The sequence below is a fragment of the Hyperoodon ampullatus genome, assembly GCF_949752795.1.
Source record: "Hyperoodon ampullatus genome assembly, chromosome: 20".
NCBI lineage: Eukaryota > Metazoa > Chordata > Mammalia > Artiodactyla > Ziphiidae > Hyperoodon > Hyperoodon ampullatus.
Window position 1 is genome coordinate 21,387,800 of NC_136933.1, and position 12,591 is coordinate 21,400,390.

Consider the following 12,591-nt stretch of genomic DNA (forward strand, 5'->3'; position numbering starts at 1 on the left):
GGTAGCTGGCAGATGCTTAAGATGTGTGTCTGTGTGCGCGCAGGCGCTTTGTGCTTTCCTGGGTGGCTAGGTTCAGCTGAATGCAGTTTTCTATGTTCGCCTAGTGTTTCTTGTAGATGAAATCATGCATAAGCAAACATGAGATTCCTGTTATGCTTGAATTATTCTCTGAAACACCCACTGCGTTAGAACAAATTTGCATTTTCAAAACAAGCATTATAGCAAAACAATGTATTTGTGTATGAGTGTTCTAATCAGATCCTCCTGAGGGAGAGATACCAAAGGACAGTAGCTTATCAAACTATTAAACATTAGTTGTTCCCACCTGTCAGGCATCTTTGGGTATTACTAGACAGGTGGTAAGAACTAAGAATCATTCCCCTACATTAAAGGCAAAATGGAGAAGAGAGTGTAAAGATGTCTCACAGGGACAGAAGAGAAAATGTAGGTAAGGAGGCAGTCTAGCATAGCAGGAAGGAAACTTCCACCGAATTCTTGGTCCAAAACATTCTAGCTACACACTGTATGATTCCAAATATATGACATTCCAGAAAAGGCAAAACTATGGAGACAGTAAAAAGGTCAGTGGTTGCCAGGGTTTAGGAAAGGATGAGTCATCAGAGCACAGAGAATTTTTAGGGCAATGAAACTATTCTGTATGACACTACAATGGTAGATACTTGTCATCACACATTTGTCAAAACCCACAGACTGTACAACAAGAGTGAGCCCTAACGTAAACTATGAGCTTTGGGTAACAATAATGTGTCAATGTAGGCTCATCAGTCATAGGAAATGTACCACTCTGGTGGAGGATGGGAAATCTTATTTGGAGGCAAACCTGCCCTGTACTACCAGGAGAATAGTTTTAGCCTTTATTTATCTCACTAAGTATGAATAATCTTACATTTCACTACTACATTAATAATACTATCATCAAATATTAATTTATCTGCTTAAAAGGTACTGCCTCAAATCCCACTGGGATGTTACACAACACGGAGTACGTGTAACACTACTTTTCTACAAACCCAAAATCTTTACTTCCAAAACATATTTAGCCTAAGGGTGATAAGGAATCGACAAACTGTATGATTTTCAAAGTATTCCTGTCAACCAGGAAACATAAAGCTAGGTTTTAGTACAGCTGCTGAAGAAACTGCTAGGTGACCCCAGATGTGTTCTTTCTGGACATGTAGCTACACGTAATTCCCAACACCCCTTGCAGATACGTGTGAGCAGATGACTAGAGGAATCTGAGATGAAGAGATATGTGATGCTGCTGTATCACGTGGTTAAAGGCCACATCTCTTGCTCTGGACTTCAACTTCTCCTAACCCCGCCTTGCTCCTACTAGCTTGAAATGTTCATGACTGAAACTGACTTGGAAGCCATATGCTGGGGGTGGCAGAGACACTTTGCTAGCCTCGGTTCCTTCATGACTGTGGAGCAGAGACCACTTAATCACCAAGCACTGTTATATGAGAAAAAGGTATTCTCTGCTATTTAAACCATGGTATTTGGTGGGTATCTTTGTTATAGCACTTTAACTGCTACAACAGCCTAAGCCCATGAGATCACCAACTTGAAATTAGCATGCTGGTTTCATTGTTTCTATTAAAAATGTGTCCACAAATTTTTGAGTAAGTTTCTTAGTTTAAATAAGATGCCCTTTCAGCTCACTGATTTTTTTTCCCTCTTATTGAATCTTAATTAGCATGCAAAACAATAAGCTGGTCAGCATTGGCCCAAACTGACTAAACTGTTTTCCTTTCCTTTGTTTCCAGTCATTTAATAGTAAGTTTCTTAACTACCAACTTTCTCAAACACTGTTTTTTTCTCTCATATAAAGTACAGAAGTAGCAGCCCTCAAGGCTGTCCCTGTGTAGAGCTGAGTAGAAAAAGCTCAGTAGAAATGAGTCTCTTTCTAAAAAGACCTTTTTAAAGGGCACTAAAAGGATAAGAATAAACAAAATGTATTCTTATAAACTCTGGGGATTACTCTTTTTATTGACTGATTTTTTATGATGCCTGAATTCCTAATCAGTTTGTCCTTGATCCACCACCTTTTTATTAATAGTCTAAAGATAAAGATTCTAACCAAGATGTTGACACTTTATCCAATCATACCAGGTTGTCAGGAACATACTGACAGACCTCTACATCTGCCAGTCAGCAAACCCTCAGCCATACTGAGAAAACTATTGGTTGTTTGAGGATCCAAAGTGTTACCACTTGGTTTGAAATACTGGTGGTATCCTCTAGTTACTTAACAACCAAGAACATGAGATTTTATTATAATGATCCTCTGTTTTATGACTACATTTTGCTATCATTTTAAGACCTCACATTTTGTGCCCCAAAAAAGTAAAGTTTTTTTCTACTTACTTGGTCAACTAAATGCAGAATGGAGAAAGAGAAGGAGGAAACTCAAACATGGGAAGGAAAAAAAAATTGAGTCTATTATAGTATCTTATTCCTTCCCACCTGTAATTTCTTTTTCTCTTAGAAATTCTTTATGAATGAATTTGGTGCATTAAAATAGTACAGCAGTTCCCAGTATTTCAATTACCTCTCTCTTAATTCAAATATTGTTTCAACAGACCTTTATTTGATATTCTTCTACCCTCCTGGTCTGCTGCTTCTTTAAGCTAAACTGAGGATTTCTTCTAAAGCTCAATACTTGGTTCTATGTTCTTCTTGATCTCCAGTCTTTACTAGAATAAAGTGATGTCATCTTACAACTTCAGTTATTATGTATATGACAATCACTGTAAAAATCCTTCCTGCAGCCCAAACCTGTCTAAAGAACTGATTTTCTATCTCTAAAAGCCAAGGGATTCACTGTTCTTTTCCCATTATGTGCCACAATCTCCCTCAAACTCAAATGCTTTATCAGACAAACTGGATCCTTCACCTAATTTCTATTAAAGAATAATACAGCCCAGTGGTTAAAAAATAGGCCCTGGAGTCAGTAGACCTGGGTGGATATCTAGTTCTTCCACTTGACAAATGTGTGGCACTGGGCAACTTCTTTAACCTGTTCATAGTAGTGTAAATATTATACACAATACTTAACCTACAATAGATGTTTAATAAATGTGAGAAATTATTTTCCACCTGGGATACATTATCCAATAGAATATAATCTTATTAGAGAGAAAATACATACGCACAGAAAATACTTTAAGTCACAAGTGTTCTCTTTGCCTCGATTTCATAAACACACTGAAGAAGTTTTCAAAGCAGCTCGATTACCTAAGCAATTAAAGTGCGATCATCAGCCATCGGGGTGGAAAGCCAGGGTACAGTCCCCAGAGGGCCAAGTTTCCAGGGGAAGAATCTGAACCCAAACACAGAGCCAAGATATTGTCCATAATGAAAGATAAAGGTGGTAGAACTGAGAAGAGGTGCATAAAATGGAATCTGATTTCTAGCAGAGATTACTGAGTAGATCATGTGCCTTCCACAGCTTGCTCTTTTTAAAGACTTATTCTTAGCCTCTTCCCTATCGGAGCTAATAAGAAAAAAATATCAAATTATTTGTTCATCTCCTGAAGAGTGAATAAGAACGCTGTTGTACATTTAGTATGTGAAGGATATATTTTATTCTGCAACTATAATAGTAAAAAATTACAGATTTCGAGCCAGACCACTGGGGTTCAAATTCTACTCCTACTCCTTGTTGGCTCTGTGAACATGGTCAAAGTTAATCAACCTCTCTGTGCTTCATTTTCCCACCTGGAAACTAGACATAATAATGGTAACTATATCTCTGGATTGTTGTGAGAATAAAATGAGTAAATGTATTTAAGTACTTAGAATACTCCCGTGCAAAGGATAAGTGCTATAAGCCTTTGCTTTCGTCATTATTATTACTATTATCATTATATTTCAACACGTTTCTTTTCTCAAAGGAATTGTCCTGCTGATGACAGCAGAAAACAATTTAAATATCAATGATGGAGTCAAAAGCAATCCCCTGCTTGTTGGGATTCTTTATCAGAGGGGGAAGCTTGCTCTTTTCAGCTATATGTATATCAGCTGTACGTACGCGTTTGTGTACAGAAGATGAAGCTGATGGGCAGCCAAATTTAGGCCATAAAAGGTGACATTCATAACCAAAGTCCACCGCATCTATCTTCGCTCTAAATTAACTTATTAAGCATGTGCTATAAAGCATTTTAAACCACATTAACTAATAGTGTGCACCTGAGTCACGACACTCCTCTCACTACTGACGTATAGGCAGAAATCCCGTCGCAAAGAGTAGGCTGGAATAACCTAAGAGCTCACCATTGTTCCAACAATGCAAAAGTACAAAAATTTCACCGGCTTCGTGTTTTATCATCCTTTCCTTTGTATGTATAATGCGCGAACTGTTCTACAGACAAAGCCACACGATACCAAAGGAGGTTGTTAATCAGGCCTTAAACAGAACTCTTAATGGTATTCTTAGCTTGGAACATGGCACAGAGAGGGTATATATGCATCTGTATCTACCGTTACTCTTTGACAGAAAATAAATTTATTTTTTGTTTGTTGGTCAATAAACTTTTTTTTTTTAATTGAAGGTGTAACACGGATACAACGACCAGGGCTGCTTTCGCTACATCCTCAGTGCCTACCCCAATGCATGATGGGTAGAAGCGCAATAAATATTCGTTGAACAAATAAACGAATGTAGAAATATTCCTCACGTGGGGAGGGGCGTCATAAAATTCATTTCAGGGAGGCAAAGTGTGGACTTTGGGGTCCACATCCCCAAAACAGCCCAACATATTGGGCTACTACGTATTGGGCAGATTTAGGTGCTAGATCTTATGCCACGTCCTTTACGCGAATTACTGGCTCACTAACTCTTCACCGAAACCGAAAAGGTAGATTAATTTTCCTGCCAGGTGAGAAAACGGAGGCGCAGTTAGAAATTGGGATTCCCGAGGTCGGACAGCGAGACCAGCGTCGCCGCCACTCCGGAGCCCAGACTGCGCTGGACCCTCGAGGCTCGGGGGAACCGGGAAGGAGCTTACAGAGGCGCCAGGCCTGCAGGGATGGAGACCCGCCCGGGCCGCCCCGGGAGGAGGGGGCTCGGCGGGGGGCGCGGGGGCGGTTGGGGGAGCAGGACGCTGAGGCCCCGCAGCCGTCACGGGCTCCTCGCCTTACTTCCTACCTCATCTGGTGGTGCCTGGCGACGCGCTCCCGGTGCTGAGAGTCGTGCCATCTGTGAGGCCGCTCGCGGGGCTGTGCGAGACGCCCGCCATTGTTGCCGCCGAGAGCCCCAAGGACCCCTCAGAGCGACTGGCTGCCACGCCTCCCACGCCCTCCGCGCGGAGCCGTCCGCTCGTCAGCCCGCGCAATTCCCGCTGCCTCTGCTCCGCCCCGCCAACCCAGCAGCCCGCGATCCTGAGAGGACGACTTCCGGCCTCTCTCAGAACCGGAACTCGAATGAGCAGGTAACCATGTTTGAACATTTTCAGGGGGGCTTATTAAGTGTCATAAGAAAAACAGTGCAGGGAATTCCCTGGCGGTCCAGTGGTTGACTCTGCGTTGTCACTACGGAGGGCCGGGGTTCAATCCCTAGTCGGGGAACCAAGATCCCACAAGCTCTGGAGCGGGGCCAAAAGAAAAGGAATGCAGGCCCTTTTAATTTATTTTCCAAAAGCTAGAAGGACTTTTTAATTCGCTTTTAATTCCCGCGGACGGTGATTTAAGAGTCCGTACCATACGCCCCAAGAAACACAAGTCTGAGAAGATGCATGGAGATAAGGAAGCCACTCCTGCCTTCGGTTAACAATGTCGTACGGAACACTAAATATCTGTTCAGACAGTAGATCTCATGTGTTCTTACCACAATAAAATAAATAGGGAAAGAAAAAAAAGATAGTTTTTACAAGGGATCTTTTTATAAGATAATGCATGGTAACTTTTAATTTAACCACTTAGAAAATATAAAGCATGGTTTTACTACAAAGAAAAAAAGAGGGAAATATAAAAAAGAAGAAAGAGAGACAGAGAAAGAAAGGAGGGAATGAAGGAAAGCAGGCAAGAAGGAAGACAGGAAGGAAGGAGGCAGGCCTTTGTCTCCAGGGCATTCCCTAAAACACAGAGGACCTGACAAACTCCCACTCAGCATCTGCTCGTGCTCCTGGGAACCCAGCCTGCAATAAGAGGCAGCCACTTTATCGAAAGTTTTTATTGAAGTACAATTTACATACAGAAATTGAATATATAAATTTCCAGCTCGATGTATTTTCACAAACGGAATACGAGGTGTAATCAGATAAGCACAGAACATTTCCAGCACCACCAAAGAGACAATACTTCTAAAACTTCTAGACAATACTTCCAATAAATACTTTTTAAAATGTCTAATAAAATGTTCACTGAGTGTAACACTCCTTTAGATGTATGCCAAGGGAAGAAAGAAAGGAGCAATCTGATATTATTTCCTAAGATGGTGTGCAGAGATCAAACAAACAACAAAAGATTTAGACTTTAAATACAAAATCTAGAATATTGTATAGCATGGTTTTCAATATGTATATTGCTTAAAACTGATTTTGAAAGATGCTCATTAACACAAAAATACTAGTTGTAAAATAACTACAATGTATATAAAAGTGGCATGACTCCTTCCAGATTAGCCTTGAGAGGGTCTCCCGGATTCTTCTGTAGGAAAATGATGTGTGTTGGGACAGTATCACTGCACATCAGTCTGGTCCTGCTTTGTGTGTTTTTCAAGCTCTTCTCTCTCATCCTTTACCTCAGGGCCATTTCCCTCCCTGGCAGAAACAGAGTCCAATAGACCCCCCGTGAGCTTCTCTTCTCAAAGCAGGTTTACAGAGCCTGCTTTTCATTTCTGAGAAACTAGATAATTGGAAGACAAGGAGAATTGAGAGAAGGTAGAGCTACTTGAAAGGGGGGGCACAATGTGAAGGGTCAAGAAGAGACTCTGAAGACAAACTAAGCTCCTTCCAGGGCTCTTCCTACACCACACCCTCCTCACCACACGTCACGCACATACACACACACATTCCACCACACATACCACATGCCACACACACATCACACAAAACACATACTACGTATCACATATCACACACACTACCACAACACACCGCATACACACACACCCCCCACACACATTCATACTCCTCACCTAGTGGATAATGTGCCTTGGCCCGACACCCTGGACATTTGTTTCCCATCTGGATGGAGGGCAGGAGACTCAGATGCTGTGTGAAGAGAGGCTGTCTCCCACCAAAATGAAATCTGATTAAATTGGTGGAGGAAAAATTTCCTTTTGAACCAAGAAGTTGTGGATCCACCATCACTGTTAAAAACACAGCCCAGAAAAAAAATACCAGTTTTGAATGTTCCTACTTATAATTTATAAGAGTTTACTATTTGAATCATGAACTGGAAGAAAAAGAATCAAGGAGGCTAATAAAAGGCAATATGTAAAATACTCAAGACTTAAAAAAAAAATCTTCCTAACAGATGAAGAATGAGGATTAGAATTAGGAACTCAAAAGGATGAACATTAATGTTTTGAGGCCATCACAGAACTAGACATAGAGGTTCCATCAAGGATGGAAACCAGGACCGTGAAGGCAGGAATGAGAGTAGGAGAAGGCATATTCTGAATTCAGATATAAGTTCATGGTCAGAACTGTGAGAAACAGAACCACAGATCTCAGTATTCAAACATGCAAAGAGTCCGGCTAACACAGATGCCAAAGCTTAGTAAGGAACTGTTGGTAATTCACATGGATTGAGTAGTTATACCTTAAAGTAGGTAGTGTTCTAAGTAGGTAGTAAGGCACCAGGATATTGATTATCTTGCCATGAGCAGTGCAGTTAGTAAGTAGTAGAGCCAGGATTTGAACCCAGGAGATCTGGCTTTACTGCCTTTGCACTTCATCTTGCATCTGGCTAGCCCAGAGGCAGATATACTATGAAACTAGTCAAACTTAAGTTTCAAGATCCTTATTTGTTTGAGACCCTCTAAGATCCTAGACCTAATGTTTTACTTTGTAATTTTTTATTCTTTTTCTTGACGAGGACTCTCCTCATTTGTATAAGCTTCAGGCCTCACAAAACCTGGTTCCTTCCTACTGGCTGTCAATAAGAAAGCTATCACAGGACCTCCCGGATAAATAATATGTCTCCTTATATGTCTGATCTCCTATGGTGGGGGGAGGGGGGCAGTGCTTTCCTACCTTTCTCACGCCGGGGCGCACATCTAACATGTTTTTATAAGGCAGTAGAAGGAGGAAGAGGTTAACGAAAATTTCAGAAGTGGAGACCAATTAAAATAAAGAGGTTTATTTGGGGTATGTTCAAGAAGCACTTGAATTGTGTTCCACCTGACTACGAAATGGGGGGAGCTTATAAAGGCAAAAAACTGCACGGTTACATATTGTTTGTCAAGAATTAAGATTGGGGACTTCCCTGGTGGTGCAGTGGTTGAGAATCCGCCTGCCAATGCAGGGGACATGGGTTCGAGCCCTGGTCCAGGAAGATCCCACATGCCGCGGAGCAACTAAGCCCGTGAGCCACAACTACTGAGCCTGCACTTTAGAGCCCGCGAGCCACAACTACTGAGCCCACGCGCCTGGAGCCCGTGCTCTGCAACAAGGGAAGCCACTGCAATGAGAAGCCCGCGCACCGCAACGAAGAGCAGCCCCCGCTCACCACAACTAGAGAAAAGCCCGTGCGCAACAACGAAGACCCAAAGCAGCCAAAAATAAATAAATAAATTTTTTTTTAAAAAAAAAAGAATTAAGATTGGAGCTGGCAAGAAGTAAGGGTGCTTGTTTAGCAGGATTGGTTGAGGTTCCAAATGATTGGAGGGAGCGAGGGACTTTGAAACTACAAGGTTGCAACTGGCAGCTGCTAGCAGATTTTGTTTTAAAAATGGCTGGTGGTGTTCTTTGATACGGTTGAGAAAATTCAAGTTCTCAACGATGCAGGAAAGTGTGTGAACCATATCCACGTGGCCACCTGGCTCCATTTTGGATGCCTAAACCGAGGTTGCTACAATTTGATTTTTAAATGATCTTAAATATGTCATCAGGTTCACAGCTGGTGGTGACCACCCTAAGTCCCAGCCAGAGGCTAATAGGATCAAGATTTTAGGGGACCTCTAAGCTCTTGAGTACCACTGAATGAGGTGCCGTGGTTGAATAAGCGCCTGGTTGCTCATGCCTCTAGGTTCAGTACTTCAAGTGCTAGCAGAGCTAATGATAGGAATGTTCATACCATGTCCTAGGAGCCCAGAGCAAAGGTGTGAGATTGTCAGGTCTGGAGGAATGAGAATGAGATTACCACTTTATAATAGTTTTTATTTTTATTTATCTCCTATTTATTATAGTAATTTTTAATTGGGTAATGAGATGCTCACAAGTGTGAAGAGCAAAAGGACTTCCATGAATGATAACAAAATGATCCACAGGGTTTTGTTTTTTTTTTCTCCAACTGAATTTTATGTTAATACTTTTCCCCCTTAAATAGTAACACCTACCTTGGAAGTATTTCAGAGATTTTGGTGCCAGTGTTTTCCATATTCCACACAAGCATGCTATGGCTTTTCTGTCCCCTTTCTGACAAATTGCAAAATGGAGTCTCTAAAGGGACAGGGGTGAGGCTGACAAAAATTCATCATGCACCATGGATTATTTGTTTCTCGCTGTTCTCACCTAATTATCACAATGAGTGGTATTTCCCAAATTTTTGAGAAGAGGAAAAGTAAGGCTATGAGAGTTAAAACAACTTGCAGAAGTTGAAACATTACTTTGTGGTGAAGTTCAGTGCTCCAGCCAAGGGCTGCCTGATTTCAAAGCCCAAGCACTGTTCCCCAATTCCTCCCAGGATTGGGTTTTTTTGGCATACATACAGTGCTTCTGGCAAGACCATAGGGCAGAGGAAAACATGTTCACTTGTCTTAAAGCTGTGTGTCTGCAACTTCAGTGTGGAAATGCCAGTGAGTAAGACATCCTGGACTCCCTGTAGTACACATTAAACTTTTGTAGCAGGATGTATGACCTTCAGATATGTGCCCGCAGGATCCACAGGCAGCTTTCCCACTTGCAGAGAGATACTTGGGGAATAATTAGAAATGTACCCAAAGGTTTATGTACATATATGTTCATCACAGTGTCGTTTATAATAACTACAAATGGAAAACAATCTAAAATGTCCCACAGTAGGGGAATTATTAAGTAAATTAGGGACACTCATATGGTAAAATATTACTCCCATTAGGAATCATATTTTCCAAAACAATTACTTTTAATACACGATCCTATATTATTTCTGGATGCTGGAAGATGGAAAAACAGCTATAAAGAATATTACAAGACTAATTGGGAATTCTTTAATTAGATTATTTATTAGATATCATTAAATAATATTTATTGAATATATATATATATATATATATATATATATATATATTTTTTTTTTTTTTTTTTTTTTTTTTTTTTGGCGGTACGCGGGCCTGTCACTGTTGTGGCCTCTCCCGTTGCAGAGCACAGGCTTCGGACGCGCAGGCTCAGCGCTCCGCGGCATGTGGGATCTTCCAGGACCGGGGCACGAACCCGCGTCCCCTGCATAGGCAGGCGGACTCTCAACCACTGCGCCACCAGGGCAAGCCCTGAATGTATATTTTTATATAATAAATGTAATTTAACAAAATGTACTAATTCTTAGAAGATGCGTATATATTTAAAGATAAAAAAGCTGTATTTTCAAGAAATATCTAATGATGAGAAGTTCACAATATATATAATTTAAGGTAATTAATTTTCATTTTGCTTAAAATATACATAGAAAAAAAATTAGAAAGATACACACCAAAACATAACATTGGTTATCTGTGTAGTGAGATTACATCCAACTTTTATTTTATTTTTTGTACATTTCCACATTTTTGTTTTTTCCTACTGTGACCTATTATATTTTGTTCCCACTCCTCCAAGGTATAAGCACAGGGAGAAATCCAAGACTAGGGAGAGGCTGATTGGGCACATCATTGAGTTAAATTAGTGTAGGAAGTCCTTGTAAAGTAGTCCAGAGTAAGATAAGGTACCAATAAGCTCAAAGAATAACAGGTCAAAATTATGTCATAGGAGGGGGAGGGCTAACTAGAGCAGGAGGGTCGATAAAGACCTGATTTGAAGAATGGAGTTTTATTGGTAGATCAGATTTCAGGGCAAGATATGTATAATATTTTATTTTTAAGGTACTCTAAGGCAAACAAAGAAAAAAATTTTTAAGGTAATCAAACTGCAGTCCTGCCTGGAATCCTATGTGATATCCTCCAACCTCAAGACCAGACTGTCCCCTGTCCTCCAGCCAGATGTGGAGAGGTTGGGAAGGAAATGGCAATGATTCTGGATTCCATTTGGTAATGTTCACTACAAGAGGCTACCAGTGACTTGCTATCTCCTGGGGAAGTTGTCCATTCAGGAAAGGGTGGAAGAGAGAGACTTGGGAAGGAGAGGGGGAGTTAATGGGGGGATAAAAGGGATAGCTTGAGTGATGGTAGCAGGTTCCTTGTGGGACGCCATTCATGTTGAAGGAAATGTCTTTGTCAAATGTTCTGTCTGAGGCAGTGAGACCCACACCCTTGAACAGTGCAAGGGGATGCATTTGCCAAGCAAGGGAGCACTTCTTTTCATTTTTCATTCTGGCCACTCTTGCTCCCATCCTTACCACCACGTCTGCTTGGCTTGAAATTTGTATCTAGGAACCCTGGGTGAACATTTTCTTGCACCTTTTACATAGTTATTTATGCAAACCCAGAAGAGTAAGAATAATATAGATTTAATCTTCCCCCCACACTCAATCAGTGGCAGTCCCAGTGTAGATAATCATGCAGCCAAGATCCACTCAGGATGACTTTCCCAGAGGGAAAAAATATCCTGGTTTCCTTGGCAATACCAACCCCTCTGGGACAAAGAGAATTAATAAATAAATAAATAAATAAATAAATAAATAAAAGGGCTATCACCAGGATTATACTACAATTAAATGTACACTAAATTAAAATGTATTACTTTTATATTCATTTATCAAAATTTTTAAAAATTCAATTTTTTTTATAATTGACAATATATTCAAATATGCTTGGTGTTTGCTATTTATAATTTACTTCTTAGCTTTTTGAGATGATAAATCAAGAAATAAAATTTAGTAAAATGAAAAATGGGAAGCAGCCACAAATTATCTGAAAAGGATGTGATTGGCTCACCTCCTCCACAATTCTCTGAGTATATGTAATGTCAGGGTGAAAATGCAAGTAGGGAACTCAAAGAACAGAAGAGGGCATTATCTGGGATTTAAAGTCTAGTTTATGTCTGCTCCCCACCTTTGAGGGCACAAGATTAAAAGGTATAAGGTTGAAAGACAAAGCAGATCTAGATTAATGAGAACGGTGAACAGAGACGCTAAAGTAAACCCAGTTACTGACCTCCTTCTATGATTTTCTATGCTGATTAAGAGGTTCAGTTATCAACTTTTCCTCACTTATTCTCTAATTTACAAAGTAGAACCTGTGATCAATTTTTTCTTAATAATTTTGTAGTC